Genomic DNA, 19,056 nt, shown 5'->3' on the forward strand with positions numbered 1-19,056 from the left:
GACCAAGAGAAGAAAATACACAATGGCACGTGCTTAAACCAACCAGCAAGATTAGAATCATTATCCACAACCAGCTGAGAGAGAGAGATGGACAGAATAATATTTTCTTGAAAACAAGCTTAAATTACTTTTATAAAAATACTCTATTTAAATCAACATCACTTCTACTGCTTTGGGGAAGGAAAAAGTCAACAGCCAGTAAGTAAAAGCAAAACCATTTTTAGTTGGAAGTTTCTGCTAGTAACACCAAGACTTGTGGGCCTATTATGCCTAAAATCTCTAGCCAAATGCTCCTTATTCAACCACCCCATTTCAGTTGCAATATAAAGATACACTAAAAGGATACTTTAAATGTGATAGATCCCCGAGCTGGCATGTTAGAAGTTGTAATGTAAACTGGCTGCAACTGGATCCGAGCTGGCAGGTGCAGAGGTCCACCCTCATGAAGATATTTACACAATCAAGATCTACATAAAACAATGGCATACATTATAGAATCATAGATTTTAAAGCCAAAGGAACCATTATGATCTATTCTGACCTCCTGCATAATACAGGCCATAGAATTTCACCCAATAATGCTTGCGTCAAGCCCCTAACTTCTGTTTGAGATATACTTCTATTCTTCCAGTGACATCTTTGATATGGAGGTTGTTGACCACCACTTCCATCTTTTTCAGTTATGACAGAGTTGTAAAACTTTCATCCTCATTTGGATACCAGTCAATTTCCGATATAGCTGGCTCTTTCTTCCTCTTCCCAGTTTGCCTGTTATCATGCCCAGACAGTATGAGTGCAAGAACTGAGTCACTCTGCAATCAGTCATGTGTCCACAGGAAGAGGTTATTCTTACCAAGGGTCTCAAGAGAGTATGCTCTTTTAAAATTCATCCTTTTCATCATCTCATTGTTCATAGTTTTGAAAACAACAAGGAGTCTGATGGCACCTTAAAGACTAACAGATTTATTTGGGCATAAGCTTTCGTGGGTAAAAACCTCACTTGTTGCATCCGAAGAAGTGAGGTTTTTACCCACGAAAGCTTATGCCCAAATAAATCTGTTAGTCTTTAAGGTGCCATCAGACTCCTTGTTGTTTTTGTAGATACAGACTAATACGGCTACCCCCTGATACTTCATAGTTTTGGTTACCCAGCTAATGTTTAACATTCTTCTGTAATACTGAAAGTTGAACTTTCTGAGTTGTCTCTCAATGTCTTTCCTAAATGTCCAGCTCTCACATCCATACAGGAGGAGCTGACAATATGTAGCACTTCAGCAATCTAGTGCGGATGTGTTGTTATAACTTCCAGCAACACAGAAATCTTTGGAAGTTGTTCAATGCTTTTTTTTTTTTTTAAATAAGCTGTATCCTTCTCTTGACTTTTTCATTGCATCTTCCATCTGATTATTTGAAACTATTTACTTGCTTCACCTCTTGAGTGTCAAGATATAGTTGCCTACTTTGTGCATTACTGTGTTTACCTAGTTTGAAATGTAGTATACCTTTTGGAAAGATATCCAGTCTTGATTTAAAAACTTCAAGTAACAGAATCTATCACATCCCTTGATAAATTGTTCCAATGGTTAATTACCCTTACGGTTCAAAATTGCACCCCAGTTCTAATTTAATTTGTCTAGTTTTAGCTTCCATCTTTTGGATCTTCTTAGGCCTTTTTTCCCCCTGCTATGTTAAAGGGCCCTCTACCACCAGAAAGCTCTTCTTCATGTAGGTAGAGACACCATGATCAAGTCACCTTAACTTTTTCTTGGATAAACTAAATAGATTGAACTTCTTTTTTTAACCTCGATTTCAGTAAGGCATTTGATACGGTTCCACATGGGGAATTATTAGCTAAATTGGAAAAGATGGGGATCAATATGAAAATTGAAAAGTGGATAAAGAACTCGTTAAAGTGGAGATTACAATGGGTCATACTGAAAGGTGACCTGTCAGGCTGGAGGGAGGTTACTAGTGGAGTTCCTCAAGGATCGGTTTTGGGACCAATCTTATTTAATCTTTTTATTACTGACCTTGGCACAAAAAGTGGGAATGTGCTAATAAAGTTTGTGGATGAGACAAAGCTGGGAGGTATTGTCAATACAGAGAAGGACCGGGATATCATACAGGAAGATCTGGATGACCTTGTAAACTGGAGTAATAGTAATAGGATGAAATTTAATAGTGAGAAGTGCAAGGTCATGCATTTAGGGATTAATAACAAGAATTTTTGTTATAAGCTGGGCACGCATCAGTTGGAAGTAACAGAGGAGGAGAAGGACCTTGGAGTATTGGTTGATCACAGGATGACTATGACCCGCCAATGTGATATGGCCATGAAAAAAGCTAATGCGGTCTTGGGATGCATCAGGTGAGGTATTTCCAGTAGAGATAAGGAAGTGTTAGTACCGTTATACAAGGCACTGGTGAGACCTCATCTGGAATACTTTGTGCAGTTCTGGTCTCCCACGTTTAAGAAGGATGAACTCAAACTGGAACAGGTACAGAGAAGGGCTACTAGGATGATCCGAGGAATTGAAAACCTGTCTTATGAAAGGAGACTCAAAGAGCGTGGCTTGTTTAGCCTAACCAAAAGAAGGCTGAGGGGAGATATGATTGCTCTCTATAAATATATCAGAGGAAGGAGAGGAATTATTTAAGCTCAGTACCAATGTGGACACAAGAACAAATGGATATAAACCGGCCATCAGGAAGTTTAGACTTGAAATTAGATGAAGGTTTCTAACCATCAGAGTGAAGTTCTGGAACAGCCTTCCAAGGGGAGCAATGGGGGCAAAAGACATATCTGGCTTCAAGACTAAGATTGATAAGTTTATGGAGGGGATGGTGTGATGGGATAGCCTAATTTTGGCAATTAATTGATCTTTGACTATTAGCGGTAAATATGCCCAATGGCCTGTGATGGGATGTTAAATGGGGTGGGATCTGAGTTACTACAGAGAAATCTTTCCTCGGTGTCTGGCTGGTGAGTCTTGCCCACACGCTCAGGATTTAGCTGATCGCCATATTGGGGGTCCGGAAGGAATCGTCCTCCACAGCAGATTGGCAGAGGCCGGGGGCAGGGTTTCACCTTCCTCTGCAGCGTGGTGCACAGAGGAGTCTCTGCACCTTGAAGTCTTTAAACCACGATTTGAGGACTTCAATAGCTCAGACATAGGTTAGGGGGTTGATACTGGAGTGGGTGGGTGAGATTCTGTGGCCTGCATTGTGCAGGAGGTCAGACTAGACAATCATAATGGTCCCTTCTGACCTTAAAGTCTATGATTCTAGTCTCCCGTTGTACGTAAAATTTGCTAAACCTTGAATTATTCTTGTACTTCATTTCTGAATCTTTTACACTATGTCAACATGCTTTTTAATGTGAGGACACCAGAATTGGACACATTATTCTTGTAGTGGTCTCACTAATGCCATATGCAAAGGTAATTCCACCTCTCTACTCCTACTCGATATTACTTTCTTTATATACGCAACAATCACGTTTGCTTTCTTAACCACTATACACTGCAAATTCATGTTCAGATGGTTACGCACCATGACCCCTAAATCTCTTTCTTTCACTGCATTCCAAAATACAGTTCCTCATCATCTGAGTGCAACTTATGTTCTTTGTTCATAGATATATAATATTTCATTTGGCTGTACTAAAATGCATGTTGTTCAAATAAGACCAGCTCACCAAGCAATCCAGAAAGCTCAGTAGAACTAACCTGTCCTTATAATTATTTATCTCCACCAAAGTGCTCTATCTGCAAACTTTACCAGTAATGAATTTATATTTTCTTCCAGATCACTGATAAAGATATTGAATAGCATTGGGCCAAGAACAGATTTTTGTGGATCCCCACTAGAAATATTCCCTTGGGATAAGGTTTCTCCATTTACAATTATGTACTCAGAGCAATCAGTTAGCCCATTTTTAATCCATTTACTGTGTTGCATTGATTTTGCACGGTGCTATTTTTTTAATCCAAATGTTACGTGATACCAATTCAAAATCTTACAGACTTCTAAATACGTTATGTCAACACAATTCTCTATCAACCAAAACAGAAAATATGTAAACTTGCTATGTGTTAGTAAACAGTAGACAAAGTATCAAAGAAACTTTGATTTAAAGGACATGAAGTCACACTATGTTTTATTTCACTCTGATGCATATTTGATCGGATTTGTATGTTTCATCAAAATCTGGGGCTGAGGTAGGGCTGGGTCTGTTGAGGACTTCTTTGCCCATCTATTTTTCTGTTCTGCCCCAGTTGTAAGCATTTTTCCATCTTTGATTTGTATTGGGCCCATTTCCTGTTTTGAAATTTCCCCATAGGATTTTAGTCACTCGGTGAATAGCTATATGGTTTCCTATCATAGCAACAGCTTCAGTTACTAGATCTTCAACGTATCTCCATTTATCTTACCTTGAGTTGCTTTTCACTACATGCTACTTTGTCTGCTTTCATGTAATCCTCCTTTGGTTTTTCCCATACTTCATTGGTCTTATCATTCAGGAGTTTTCGTTTCAGTATTTTTCCTCCCTCAGTGAAACATCACATCTCTCTGCTTATCCAGTTTACTTGCTCCATCTATGTTGACATCCAACTGATTGCTGCAGCTTGAATCACATGGTTTCTAAGCAATGCCCACTTTTCCTCAGATCCAGTCTGTGCATCAGTCCTTTGGCAGTGCTTCAGACCGGTTCCTTAATTCAAGTTGGAATTTCTCACAGTACTCGTTTTTAGTTTTGAACTAGTGATTTTCTTTGGTGCTCTCTCGCTAAAGCTGATCTTTCTCAGTTTTAATTTCAGTTTAGCAATGCAAAGATTGTGGTCTCTGCAACATATTACTACACAGGACAAAAGAAGCAGTGGATGCAAAGATTAGAGTAGAACAGGCTGGATTCAGGCCCAAGAGATCCTGTGTAGATGAGAGTCACACTACAGATCATCACCAAAAAAAAAAAAAAAATGTATAGAATGATCCAGGTCTGCAGGGAACTTCCAGCTCACTTCCAGCAGGTCCAGCAGACAGAGGCAATCTTGGAGACAGCTCCCTGGAGGGAAGCAGGGAAGAGGCTGGCAGAGGCAGCAACTATGCTTTGAGCAGGGGGTTGGACTAGATGACCTCCTGAGGTCTCTTCCAACCCTAGTCTTCTATGATTCATCCAGTCAAACTGCAACTGGAATTCGAGACAGATCTATTGATATATCAAGAGCAGCTACAGCTAGAAAGGGTTTCCCTCCAACCTGTTCTGTTCTTAAAAACCTCCATTGATAGGGATTCCACAACCTTCCTTGGAAGCTTATTTCAGTACTTAACTGTCTTTATTGTTTGAAAGTTTTTCTTCATATGCTCCTCACCTCCTGTTACCAGTACAGCATATTAGTTCTTCACCTCAATGAAGGGAGGAATCGGGAGAGGCGGGGGGCGGGGAAGAGAAGCACTGTCTACTGCCCAAGGTTGCCAGCAGCCAGTCTCCTCCCTGTAGAGCAGACAGTTCTCCTTCCTCCTCTGGTGCTGCTGTAGTCAGCTAGCATTCCGCTTCTAAGAGGTTTCCACAGGCATCCTGTCAGTCAAATCCTCGGGCTCCCAGATGCTATGCAGATGAATCATCTCCTCCTGCAGTTCTCTAGCCTGCTTCGTCAGGGACTCCTCCAACAGATACATCTCACGTCAGGTGGCTCCCCATGCCTGGTTTATGTTGGCAGGGACATGCTGGCCACAATCCCAGAAAGTCAAGACCGGGCCTGGGTGCAAGTCTCCAAGGTCAGGGTGCCTGTCGGAGGGAAGAAGGGGGAGCAAACAGGTGCAGGCAGAGGAAGAGCTAGCAGTGGCATTGGTGATATGCCATTTTGCTCCCATTGTGGATTCTTCCTTGTAGAGCACCTGCAAGTTAAGGAAAGGAAAAAACAAAAACCCACCACCACTACACAATCCTACCTCCTTGCCTTCCACCACAGGCAAGCTTCCTTAGTCTCCCAGTTGCATTCATCTCAACAGCCACATATGTCATGACCATATTATATATGTTTATGCATAAAAGATTTGATATGATCCAAAGGCAAAATATTCTAAGCACTTAAGACCACTGATGTTTTGGGATGACAAGCAAGAAGCTGATGCTGAGTGTCTAGGAGGAATTTTCTGCCATCTCAATAGTCTTGCTGTAGGCAGCGGCATCCCTATGCTTGGGATTTTCATGGTCAGCTAAGGGATTTATCCTTCACCTCCACTTCAAATTAGTGGGATTTGTGTGGCTAAATCAACCTATATTTATTGAATGAGCAAAGGTGGAGTAAGAGACAGTTACCTTTTCTGTAACTGGTGGTCTTTGAGATGTGTTGCTCATGTCTATTCCACAATAGGTGTGCGTACTCACCATGTGCACCGGTGCAGGAAGTTTTCCCCCAGCAGTACCCATAGGGGAGCACCCCTATTGACCCCTGGAGTGCCGCCTCTATGGAGCAATATAAGGGGTGCTGCACGCTCCCCCCACCCTCAGTTCCTTCTTGCCAGACAACTCCAAAAGAGGAAGGAGGGCAGGATGTGGAATAGACATGAGCAACACATCTCGAAGAACACCAGTTATGGAAAGGTAACTGTCTTTTCTTCTTCGAGTGATTGCTCATGTGTATTCCACAATAGGTGATTCCAAGCTATATCTGTTGGAGGTGGGTAGAAGTTCAAAAACTCTTGGGATGGCGCACAGCCCTGCCAAACCCAGCGTCTTCCCTGGTCTGGGAGATGATCGCATAATGCGAGGTGAACATGTGAACTGAAGACCACGTGGAAGCCCTGCAAATGTCCTGAATGGGGACATGGGCTAAAAAGGCAGCCGACGAGGCTTGCACCCTAGTCGAGTGTGCCCTCACAATTGACGGCGGAGGGATTCCTGCCGGGTCATAACAGGTACGGATGCAGGTGGTGATCCATTTGGAGAGCTGCTGAGTGGAGATCGGCTGACCCCTCATGTGTTCGGCCGAGGTGATGAACAGCTGCGAAGACTTCCTGAATGGTTTAGTCCGCTCCAGGTAAAAGGCCAGAGCCCGTCTCACAGCACCCCTTATACCGCACCATAGAGGCGCCACTCCAGGGGTTGCTAGGGGCACTCCTCTACAGGTACTGCTAGGGGAAAAACTTCCAGCAGCGGTGTACGTGGCAAGCACGCACACCTATTGTGGAATACACATGAACAATCACTTGAAGAAGAACTGATATTAACTATTACCATTTCAAAGGAAAAAAAAATGTAACTTCCCATGAATTAAGACCATTATGACATCATTACTGACATCAATTAATGACAATTGTCAACCAAAGTGAAAATTATGGACATTTTATCAAAGAAAATAAACCTAATTTAAAATGAGTTTCTATGTAAAATTGTATTTTTCTTGTTTACAATCAGTGGGCAAATATATCTTACATGAGTAGCAACTGAACGTAACTGTAGTTATTACAAGAGAATAGCAACTACAGTCTAGCATCAGTTATCCTCTTTAAGCGACTTTTTTTAATAAGGAAAAAAATCATTGATTAAATTCCAGTCCTCGGCTATGTGGAACTACACACAGGGAGTTATTTGATGTTGGCAATCTACTAATCTCTGGACTATTCAGACGCTTCCTACAGTTGTCCCAGTTCCTGAAAATCTCTGGCCAGAACAACACTTGATTCACGCCAATGACCCATGCCAAGTTATGGAGCAGAGTCAGAGTTTGTCTCTAAAACAATAAACCAGAGATATGTAAAGTTGTAACTCAAGAGGGTAAATCTGATGTCAGAGCTGTATCATGGTTCAATTCCTTTACCCAAACATTTCAACAGGAATTGAAGCTCTCTAAATTTAACTAGGTTAAATACTCAAGCCCCTTTTAAGAAAACTCAGTTATTGTTTCATCAGAGTTATGATCCCCACACACTGGTTTTCTTTGTCAGGAATGCATCCAAAAAGTTTTCCTTAATAAACGTGGGATCCAAACTTCGCTCTAGCGTTTAAACAATTTTTATAGCAGGAGATTTTCTTCCAAACCCGCGTCCTACTTTCTCAAAACTCTGCCTCTAACACTCTTCTCATCAATTTACACTCTGCTCTCACTGCAACGCAAACATCCCCATTCAAAGCCTTGGGGATACAGTCCTTGACATGGAATTGGTTATGTTTCTCTTGTGCTCCACTACCCACTGCAGACACAGACAATGGGAAATCCCACCTCAAGGGGTCTGACAGGCATTAGCCTCCTGATTGGCTCCCCGCCCTATATAAACCCAAGGGGCATTCCAGGAAGTGTCCAGGTAACAATGTGGATCTTCTGTAGTTGCCATGACCATTCTTGCACTTGAACTCCTGGCTTCGACCTCAACTCCATTGCTGCTTTCGGCTTCAGGTTTGACACTATTCTGACTGTGATGGGTTCCCCCTTGGAACTGGGGTACCACTGAGCCCCCCGACCCAGCAGCCTGGGCTGCCGCTTACACTGTACTGCTGTGACAAGCTCCAAAGCGCTCCAGGCTTGCACTTTCACCAGCCTACATACAGGAAGGGACACACCCAGCTGCAGTTACACGCAGGAGCTTTGACCAGCCCCTGCATAGGAAGGCAACAGCAAAGGCAACTCCCCAGGCACACACTCCCTCTGGAGTATAAACCCAAAATTACACCATCTTGCGCTGCACAGGGAACTGTACAGCATAAGCTCATAAAATGTGCCCCCTCCCTCAATGTGGAGAGGAATATGCAACAGCTTTCTGCCAGAGTTATGATCCCCACACACTGGTTTAGATAAAGCAAAAACAAATGTATTAACCACAAAAGATAGATTATAAGTGATGGCAAACAGATCAAAGCAGATTATCTAGCAAATCAACCAAAAACGCAAATTAAACTTAATATACTAAATAGATTGGATGGAAGTAGCAAATTTTCACTCCCTAAGAGAGGATACAAGTAGGCTGCAGGTTCTTAAGGGGCAAGCTGCACTTGCTTACAGCTTGGAATCCCCAGGTGTTCCAGTCACAGGCTAAAAACCCCTCTAGCCTGGGTCCAGCACTTCCCCCACTTCAGTCTTTGTTCCTCAGGTATTTCCAGGAGTCTTCTTGTGTGGGGAGTGAAGAACCACCGATGTCACTCCTTGCCTTATATAGCTTTTGCATATGGTGGGAACCCTTTTTTTTCAAAGCTTGGTTACCAGACCAGTCTGTGGAAAAACACTGACATCCCAAGGTGGAATCTAGAGACATGTCTTTGTAGAGTCATAGCAGCCATTACTTGGAGGCTGTCTGTAGCATTCTCAGGAAGGTTCCCCAGGTGGGAGATAAACTTCTTCTAAGGCCTATTTTCCTAATGGCCCATTCCCTATAATAGGCCCTTCCCCACCCAGCTATTGAGAATGAAAGCATCTTGTATAATGGCATTCCTCAGGTGTAACTACATTTTGAAATACAGATATATAGTCAATATTCACAACTTCAGATACAAAAATGATACATGCATACGACTAGGATAACCATATTCAGCAAATAACCTTGTCAATGACATCTCACATGACCCCTCTTGCATAAAGTACATAATTATGTCAGAATCATACCATATCACTATAAAGAGTATGGGGTGCAGTGTCACACTGATCATCCGCTCTGACTGCCCTTTGTCAAGATCCTGCCCTTCCCTGCCCTGATTGTCCTTCCCGAATGTTACATTCAGCTACACTCAAACATCTGAAAACCAGGGAACGAACAGTTATAGTAATGCAACACACACACCAGATCCACCCTCATCTTTGCCAGTTCATGCCCATGATAAACTAGGAAAGGCCATGTAGAAGTGGGAAAGTCATGGGACTCTGAGGAGTGTGTACACCAGTTCGAGGTAGGAAGGGGTAGGTGCATGGAGATACAGAGTCCTTATGCCAGATTTGGCCTAGCGTATGGGGAAGGGGCTCTATACGACCATCTGCGGCATTTAAGGTTCAGAGAAGTGGAATGCAATGTTCTGTGCTGAATAAGATCACCCCAGGCAAAAGAGTATAGCCTACAACAATAGCTCTCAGAGGTGTGAACTGCTCCATTCATTTCAGTGGGTGTTTTCTTTCCCCTCATGTGATTTCAGTGTCTGTGAGGCTATGGCATGCATGGAACAGGCCAGTTCCCAGCTCCCCATCCTGGTCTCAGTGCTGTGGGAACAGGTTTTGAATGTGGGACAATAATGGGGGGAATAGGATTGTAGGAAGTTTTGGGAGCAGAGCTGAAGCCCTTCCCTATATCCTCCACTGAACAACTCTTACCCCTTCCTTGCCTTCCCACATTCCCCTACACTCATCTAACCTCCCCTTTCCTCTAGAAGCAACCCCCCTCCACCACCACCACGAGGCACAGCAAATTGCAAGACAATCTGAATAAGCAGGTGGATTTTAGAGCACCTTAAAAAGTTTTAAAAATAAGCAACTCTAAATGTTAACTATAGCAGAGCTGCCACTCAGTAGTGTAATTGTGGCCACCCAACATATGACAGGCTATAATCTTTGCAACTCTGACCATAGCCAGGTGACTCAAGCCAGGAAATAACTTTCTTTGGTGCAGGGACCATGTTCACTTATGTGTTTGTACAGTTTCTAGTACAACGAGCCCTCAGCCTCACGGGGGCATCTGGGCACTACTACAAAATAATTAAAATTACATTTTAATGTGTTCATTAAACTGTAGTCACATCACAATAAAAAGGACAGATTTATTATTACTAATGTGAAAACTGAACTCTTCAAAATAGCAATTTTGTATAGAACCGAGAACTCCAAATGACTACGTTAATAAAGTCAACCTGGAAGTCAGGAACAACAAAATTAAGGTTCAATGGGCAAACTTATTTCTTCCTCCTTAGTAATATAATTACATGATTACACTATTTCTAAAATGCATATTATGGTGTAATAGGGTCAACTGCTTTCCGAGAACCCCCTAGTAGTCAAGGCTGCCTCTGCAGTGCCCTGCCTCTTTCCCCCCCCCCCTTCTTCAGGCTTCTTAAACTACACACACAGAATGATATTATATCAGGGTTGGAAAGGACCTCAGGAGGTCATCTAGTCCAACCCCCAGCTCAAAGCAGGACCAATCCCCAACTAAATCATCCCAGCCAGGGTTTCATCAAGCCTGAACTTAAAAACCTCTAAGGAAGGAGATTCCACCACCTCCCTAGGTAATCCATTCCAGTGCTTCACCACCCTCCTAGTGAAAAAGATTTTCCTAATATCCAACCTAAACCTCCCCCACTGCAACTTGAGACCATTACTCCTTGTTCTGTCATCTGCTACCACTGAGAACAGTCTAGATCCATCTTCTTGGGAACCTCCTTTCAGGTAGCTGAAAGCAGCTATCAAATCCCCTCCCCCCCCATTCTTCTTTTCTGCAGACTAAATAATCCCAGTTCCCTCAGCCTCTCCTCATAAGTCATGTGCTCCAGCCCCCTAATCATTTTTGTTGCCCTCTGCTGGACTCTTTCCAATTTTTGCACATCCTTCTTGTAGTGTGGGGCCCAAAACTGGACACAGTACTCCAGCTGAGGCCTCACCAGTGCTGAATAGAGGGGAATGATCACGTCCCTCGATCTGCTGGCAATGCTCCTACTTATACAGCCCATAACGCCGTTAGCCTTCTTGGCAACAAGGGCACACTGTTGACTCATATCCAGCTTCTCGTCCACTGTAACCCCTAGGTCCTTTACTGCAGAACTGCTGCCTAGCCATTCGGTCCCTAGTCTGTAGCAGTGCATGGGATTCTTCCATCTTAAGTGCAGGACTCTGCACTTGTCCTTGTTGAACCTCATCAGATTTCTTTTGGCCCAATCCTCTAATTTGTCTAGGTCCCTCTGTATGCTATCCCTACCCTCCAGCGTATCTACCACTCCTCCCAGCTTAGTGTCATCTGCAGTCCAAAGGAAAGAAGTTACTCGCCTTGTGCAACGATGGTTCTTTGAGAGATGTGTCCCCCTGTGGGTGCTCCTCTGCATGTGTGTCTGCATCCCTGAGCTGCTGATCGGAGATCTTTGGTAGCAGTGTCTGTTGGGTCTGCACATGCTCTCTCTCCCCTTGTGCCGCACCATGAGGCTAGCCAGCACACATGGGCTAACTCCCCTTAGTTTCTGACCTACCACAGAGTCATAGCAAGAACTCTGAAGTAGAAGGGAGGAGGGCAGGCAGTGGAGCACACATAGGAACACATCTCAAAAAAACATTGTTACTGCACAAGCTAACTTCTTCTTTGGGTACGTCTTCACTACCCACCGTATTGGCAGGTAGTAATCGATCGGGGAACAATTTATGGCGTCTCATCTAGGTCCCCGTCGACTCCGGAACTCCACCAGAGCGAGAGGCAGTAGCGGAGTCAATGGGGGAGCCGCGGCTCTCGATCCTGCGCAGTGAGGACCCAAGGTAAATCGATCTAAGATACTTCGACTTCAGCTATGCTATTCACGTAGCTGAAGTTGCGTATCTTAGATCGATCCCCCCAACCCCCAGTGTAGACCAGCCCTTTGAGTAGTGTTGCTATGGGTGCTCCACTGTAGGTGACTCCCGAGCAGTAACCCCCTTAGAGGCTGGGACTTAGGAGTTGGGTTGGTCACAGATGATAGTATTGTGGAACCAAAGATGGCATCAGAGGCAGAGTCCCCGGTGATCACATAATGTTCTGCAAAGGCGTGGACTGATGCCCCTGTCGCCACTCTGCAGATCTCTGAGATGAGGACATCCTTAGAGAAGGTGACAGATGAGGAGATTCTTCTCATGGAATTTTGTTCTGATTTACCCCCGATGCAACAATCACTTCAAAGGGGTTGGGAATGGTGCAACTTGGGGCAAAAACTGCCCTACAACCTTCTTTAGTGTCCACTTTCACCAAAAGCAGGGAGAAACATGTTTTGAAAGCTGCAATTTTTGTTCTTATAGAACCTGCCGCTAAAGCCATTAGACTTAGGAGTTGCTCCGCTTTAAAAAATTTACTCTGACATTTACACTGAATGTTCAACTTTATTACACCCCAGTCGTAGATAATTTCAAATGCATATTGAATGAATGCAATGCTGGCTGTGTGGACAGCCACTGTCAGTAGAAGACTTTTTAGGATTCTCAAGTGTTAGGTCCTTATACGGTAACAGTAAAAAGGACTAGTGCCCAATAAGAATGTACCAACTTAACTACTTGTATCTTTTAAAAAGATGATGTAATTCAACAATAAGCTACATTTGGCACACTTTTCCCATTTTCATTACATAATTTAGCTCAATGCTGTCAGCTCAAATAGCTTTTGGGTGAGATTTTCCTTGAGAACAATTTTTATTTTAAGTTAGAAATTACAGCATGCAGAGCAAATACAAAAGATAGGCCATTGAAAAGAGATATGGTTCAAGGAGATCTTCTGACGCACCAAATATTTTCAGCATTTGACAAATTCCTCAGAAGTGGGTCTTCCTCTTGAATATTTTGGTCACACATATCCAGAGTTGATCATACTCCTTTGGCACCAAAAGGCTGGTTGTCAACTGGGCCAAATTAATCTGTGGTATAATTTACTATAGTGTGAACTACTGAGTCAGTAAATCCCTCTGGTTATATTAGCAAATTGCCCTCCAACCAGCAAAAAACACCTTGGGTTCACAGGTTGTGATCCACTTCCTATAGAACCTGGTTCCAAAATGTAATATAAATAAAGAGGTCTCACAATAGCATAGTATATTTTTGATTATTGAATACAAACATTTATTTATACTGGTTCCTAAATAAAAGGAGATGGGTTAGCACTGATCATGGACACTTCCCTCGCATGGACACATAGGAGAAAATAATAGACTGGTTTTAGTCATCTGAAAAAATCATTTTAAGGTCTTCTCAGAAACTGAGCACACTACTCTGTTCACTGCATACTGTAATTTGAGAACCTTTTGAAGACAGCTTAATTGGAAGACGTTACATTTGCTAAAAAGGTCTGTATTAAATACATATAACCATACACTACTGGCCTTACCAAGTTGGAATATTGCAAGCTTAAACTTCAGCCTTCACATCTGTTTTAAAGATGAGAGCAACCGCAAAAGGCTGTATTTGACCATTTCTGTTTTATGGTAATTTGAAATGCTCTAAAATTGTGCTTTGTGATACCAGATTACTATAATTTCTGTTCCCTATAAGAAATCATACTGAAAACACCATTAGAGAGAGCATGAACTGCTGCTAAGCATCAACTATTAGTCTCCAGGGCATCCAGTAGTTACTGTACTGTACCTATTTGGACAATTACATCCAGGAATCCACTCAAATTTACCATAATGCTTATTCAGTTCAACTATGCTTTTATTCAACCATTAACAAAGATCCAGACTTTTTTTTAAACATTCAGCACAGATTTTTATTTCAAAACATATTAAACATTATGTTTACAAAGGACTATGACGTGCATACAATACTGTGTTAAAAGCTTTTAATAGCTGCTACAGGAAACCTATTTGCTAGGAAACAAAATGTTCTGAGTAGTCAAAAATAAATTAAGTTTTTAAATAATTATTCAGTCAGCTCAAGAGTTCTTACCAATAGCAACTGATATTTCTGTTCCACCATAGACAGGCACAGGGGTTATCTTTTCAAACTATTATACACGCAGTAACAATTATTATAAATTACCAGTTCAGGTATTATTACTTTGGAATGTAATTCTTATTCTGACGATGTATCACGTTAATTTACACACAAATTTGTCATGACAATGGGCAGTAGAAGTTACTTCTCCAAATCCCCACAAATAACTTGAAATTGGAATGCACACCTCAAGTCAGGCACAATAACCAATGCTTTGTAATTCAACACATCTGTGGTGACATTAACCAAACTAGTCTTAGAATCCAATATTATACAGTTTCTTTGGATTTAGTTTTAGCCAAACTAACATACAGAAAAGAAATTATGCTGCCCTCCTACCAAAACACCAAAATTGGTGAGTACATATATGCTAATTGCTTAGCTCTTACTCAGTTCAAAAACAAAAACAAAAAAAGTCTTAACTTTCACTGAATGCTGCAGAGTAACATTTTATTACATTTTTAAAAAGGTGAACATTTGACTGAATTTAATGCATGTGAAATACATCAGACTGACAACACTGAAGACTGAAGACATCCATCCCCAGAGCAAGTCAGTCATGGGCAGTAAGAAAGCAATAATCTTCACTGACACTGCTTTGACAAGGTACTTTTCTAGAAGAGAGGTGCTCTGGGCTGAGACTAGCGGCAAAGAGGCCAACTGTGGTGGTTTTATTTATTATTCCAGCACTAAGGCCTGGATGTCAATTTGTTTTTTCATTGAACAGAGTTTTGTTCTGATGTAACTCTGTATCATGCTGTTACATTGTGACTATGTCAAAGCCTTGTGCAGGGAATGAAAATTACTTTTACTAGAAGTCAAAGACTTGTTATAGTTCACCCTCATCCAGTGACGAAAACAAAACACCAAAAACAACCCCCCCCCCCCCCACACACACACGACTGGACTCAGTAAAACAACAGTTTTAAATTCAACACACTGAAAACCCATCCGAACCATAAAATGAATGCTGTATTCCACTGGAAAGGTGTCAGATCTGACTATTTTCCTCTTCCACCTGCTTTAATTCCAACATGATTCTAAATGCTGCCATCTTCAGTACTAGAATATAAGCACTTAAGCATGTGCTTAAGTCCATCACTATTTAGGGCAGCACTGAAACACACACATGGCTTTAATACAGACTTCAATGGGATTTGGTTAAATGTTATCATAGAGAGAAATGCTTTCTTGCGTCAGACCGACTGCTGTAGCAGCATACCCTCTGAATCTTGGAACCTATTTTACAAAAGGCATAAAGCAATAATCTCCAATTCTAGTAATTCATAAATACCAGATACTAAAATGTCATTCTATAAGTGAGGGAGGAAAAAAAGAGTAACAACATTTGGGGATTTGAAAGCCTGATATTTCATGACCTATTAAGGCTAGAAGTGCTCTGGTGGACCAGTGCAACTACTTTCAGGACCAATAGGTTCTAAATTCTGGTTCTTGAGCTGTTACTAGAAAGACTGGTGTTGACTAGTTTTGTACCGCTATTACATCAGAACAGTTTATTGAGTCACCTGATCAGATATTTGCTAGTTTCTCCCCAGGCTCTTTACCTATTTATTGTATGCCATATATAGACAGTTCCAGAAAATGTTTTTCTCTACTATATACACAGGCAACACAACATTTTATTCCTAGGAATCACAAAAGAAAGTTTGTCAGTTAAAAATAATTTGAAGAAAAACAGACTATGTTAATATGTATACACTTAAAAAAACTAATGTGGAATCCTTGAATATCCTCATTACTTCTGATTTTTAAAAACACTTAGCTCATTTTTCACACTTCATAAAATACCTGCTTTACCTTCATAAAATACTTGTACACATTCATCATAAAGCATGAAGGAACCTGACTAAAACTGACAGTAAGAAACAATGCCCGATTAAAGATTAAATCCACATGACTTTAAAAACTATAGGCCATTTTATTTCACAGAAAACTTGGGAATGAAAGGGGAATTGCATTGTTACATTCTGTAATTCACTGGAGTGCCCAAAAAGGAAGACAAAATACTTTTTACTCTCATATAATAAACCAAATAAGAAGTGAGTTCTGGAGAAGATCCATCTGTAGGTTTAAGGCATGTCAACTGTAACTAGAAGAGTGGAAACCATTATTCTTTCTTTTAAGACTACAGGCTTCCCTGAAACGGTCTACAGAAAATTAAATGTTGTTGTCGATATTAACCATAAAGTCTTCTAAGTTTAATTTAAAAAAAATACACATCTTTAATGCTAATGTATTAAAAAAAGTATAGTCCATTTTCACAGTAGTTACCATAAGTCCAGCATTGTGCTCTGGAGTGAGAGTGTCTGCGTCTAAGCAGACATATCACACACAATACAAACAGTGTATATATGTATGAAGGCATTCTGCCACTCAGGGACGTGAAGTGCCATCTTGGACACTTGCATCATGGTGTCCTTCCAGCCTCACTGTATTAAGTCTACTGGGGAGACAGCCTTATAAAGTAGTCTAATGACCCTAGTACTAGGGATTAGCACTGCAGCAATTTTTTTTTTTTTTAAAGGAGATGAGGACCGAATTTTCTTTTACATTTTTTTACAAAGGTGTTACTGTTGAATTTAGGCTCCGTCTTTTTAATAGAGGATTTAACATTTTTGCCGTATTAACTTTTTTTTTTGGAAATTAAGATAAACATACTAAATGCTAACACTGGAGACAGCAGTTAAATTTTCTACAATTTTTTTTATTGCCGTCTGCAGTTTTGTAAGATATTACTGGTTTCCTAATCCAATAACCATTAACTAAAATTCATGTGCCTAAACACTCCAATTTAATAAAAAAAGGAGGAAATAAATCTACTGAAATGTATGCTAAAAACCATTAGTACCATAGAGCTATTGATAACTTTGTACTTAGGATAAACCTAATGTGCTAGAAAAACATGACAGCATCATGGCTGACACACCTTATGTTGTCATCATTATTTCACTGCTGAGTACCATCTCATGACAACCAATAAAAATATAAGCATTCCTTTAACAACTCATTAACATGACTGATTTTGTACTTGCACACACAGTGTTTACTTTGACTATTATTCTAAATCAAGCCTCATTGTTATAGAGGCTATAAATATGGAGTAGAGGGAGCGCCCTATTCAGAATGCCACTGCACAAAGAAGGGTCTATAAATCATTTTTCCTGGGATCTATAACTGTGTTAAAAATTACTCAAAGATGTTGCTTTTCATACAAAGTATCATATTCAGAATTGTTTTTTCTTCCCATCCCCTTTGCTCCCCCTTTTTTAAAAGAACAACATGGATAAAATTAGTTTGGTAATTTTTAAGTTGCTGGAAAGTTGATTAAAAAAACCATTTCAGATGTATGTTTCCACAAATGAAAATGGATGTTAAAAATGAAAATGTGCAGGTCATTAGATCCTAGTGACAATTTATTTTTTTGAACACTAACAGACATTATGTTAAAACCATACTTTTCCATAAGGCATCTATATGTAAAGTTTCTGATTTTTTACATTTGTTAAGTAAGCATGTGGGTGATTGAGTATTTTGACATGGTAATTTTAAAAGCAGAGTTGACTCATTACTATATTGTCATTGAGCCTGATGCCTCAAAGGGACATGGGACACAGTCTTTGTTCCTCGGATACAGACATGGCACAAAGTCTGGGATCTTAAATCTAGGTTTACTGTGGATTTACAGCTTTATTGTGTTATTAATGGCAAATATTAGTTGAAGTTGGAGACTGGAAGCCTCAAGTATTTGTTTTAAAAAAAACGCATACATAAAAACAAGTAGACAATGCGTATCGTATCAATGCTATACACACTGATGGATTTTTTTTCACATTGGGAAAGGAACATTTCAAAATAGCAACAACATGTCTTCTCCGTTTATTAATTTTTTTTGCTATTATTGAAGATACTTGTGTTTGAGAAAGAACTCTCCTCTCATATCAGCGATTCTTCTCTGTGATTATAGTAAAGAAATCAGCCTTTGTTTATGACATCACTATCTGGTAGCATGGAAATGACTGACATCACAAATTCAGTAATACAGGGTTATGAAAGATCAGGTTAGATGTGAACATGCTATCTAATGTAGAAAACACTTAACACAATCTTTAATAGTGAGCAAAAAGCAGCAAGAGAAAAGTGTAAAAATATTAAAGCTTATGGATTCTTGTTAATTGTATACATTTTAAGCATTTTTCTCTCAAGTGACAACCCTTTTCAAAAGTTGCCTGGGTACACAATGACCTATTAACCGAAACAGATACGTAATGCTGCTCAGCATGGTAGCATACACTAACATAACAGAACGTAGCAATTTCCACGAGCAATTATAGTCTATCATTCATATACTGGTCTGTATACTACAGGAATATTGATACTCTTAGTGAGATCCTGACTTTTTCTATAA

This window comes from Terrapene carolina, unplaced genomic scaffold (genome assembly GCF_002925995.2).
Source record: "Terrapene carolina triunguis isolate 2854851 unplaced genomic scaffold, T_m_triunguis-2.0 Scaffold183, whole genome shotgun sequence".
NCBI classification, from domain to species: domain Eukaryota; kingdom Metazoa; phylum Chordata; order Testudines; family Emydidae; genus Terrapene; species Terrapene triunguis.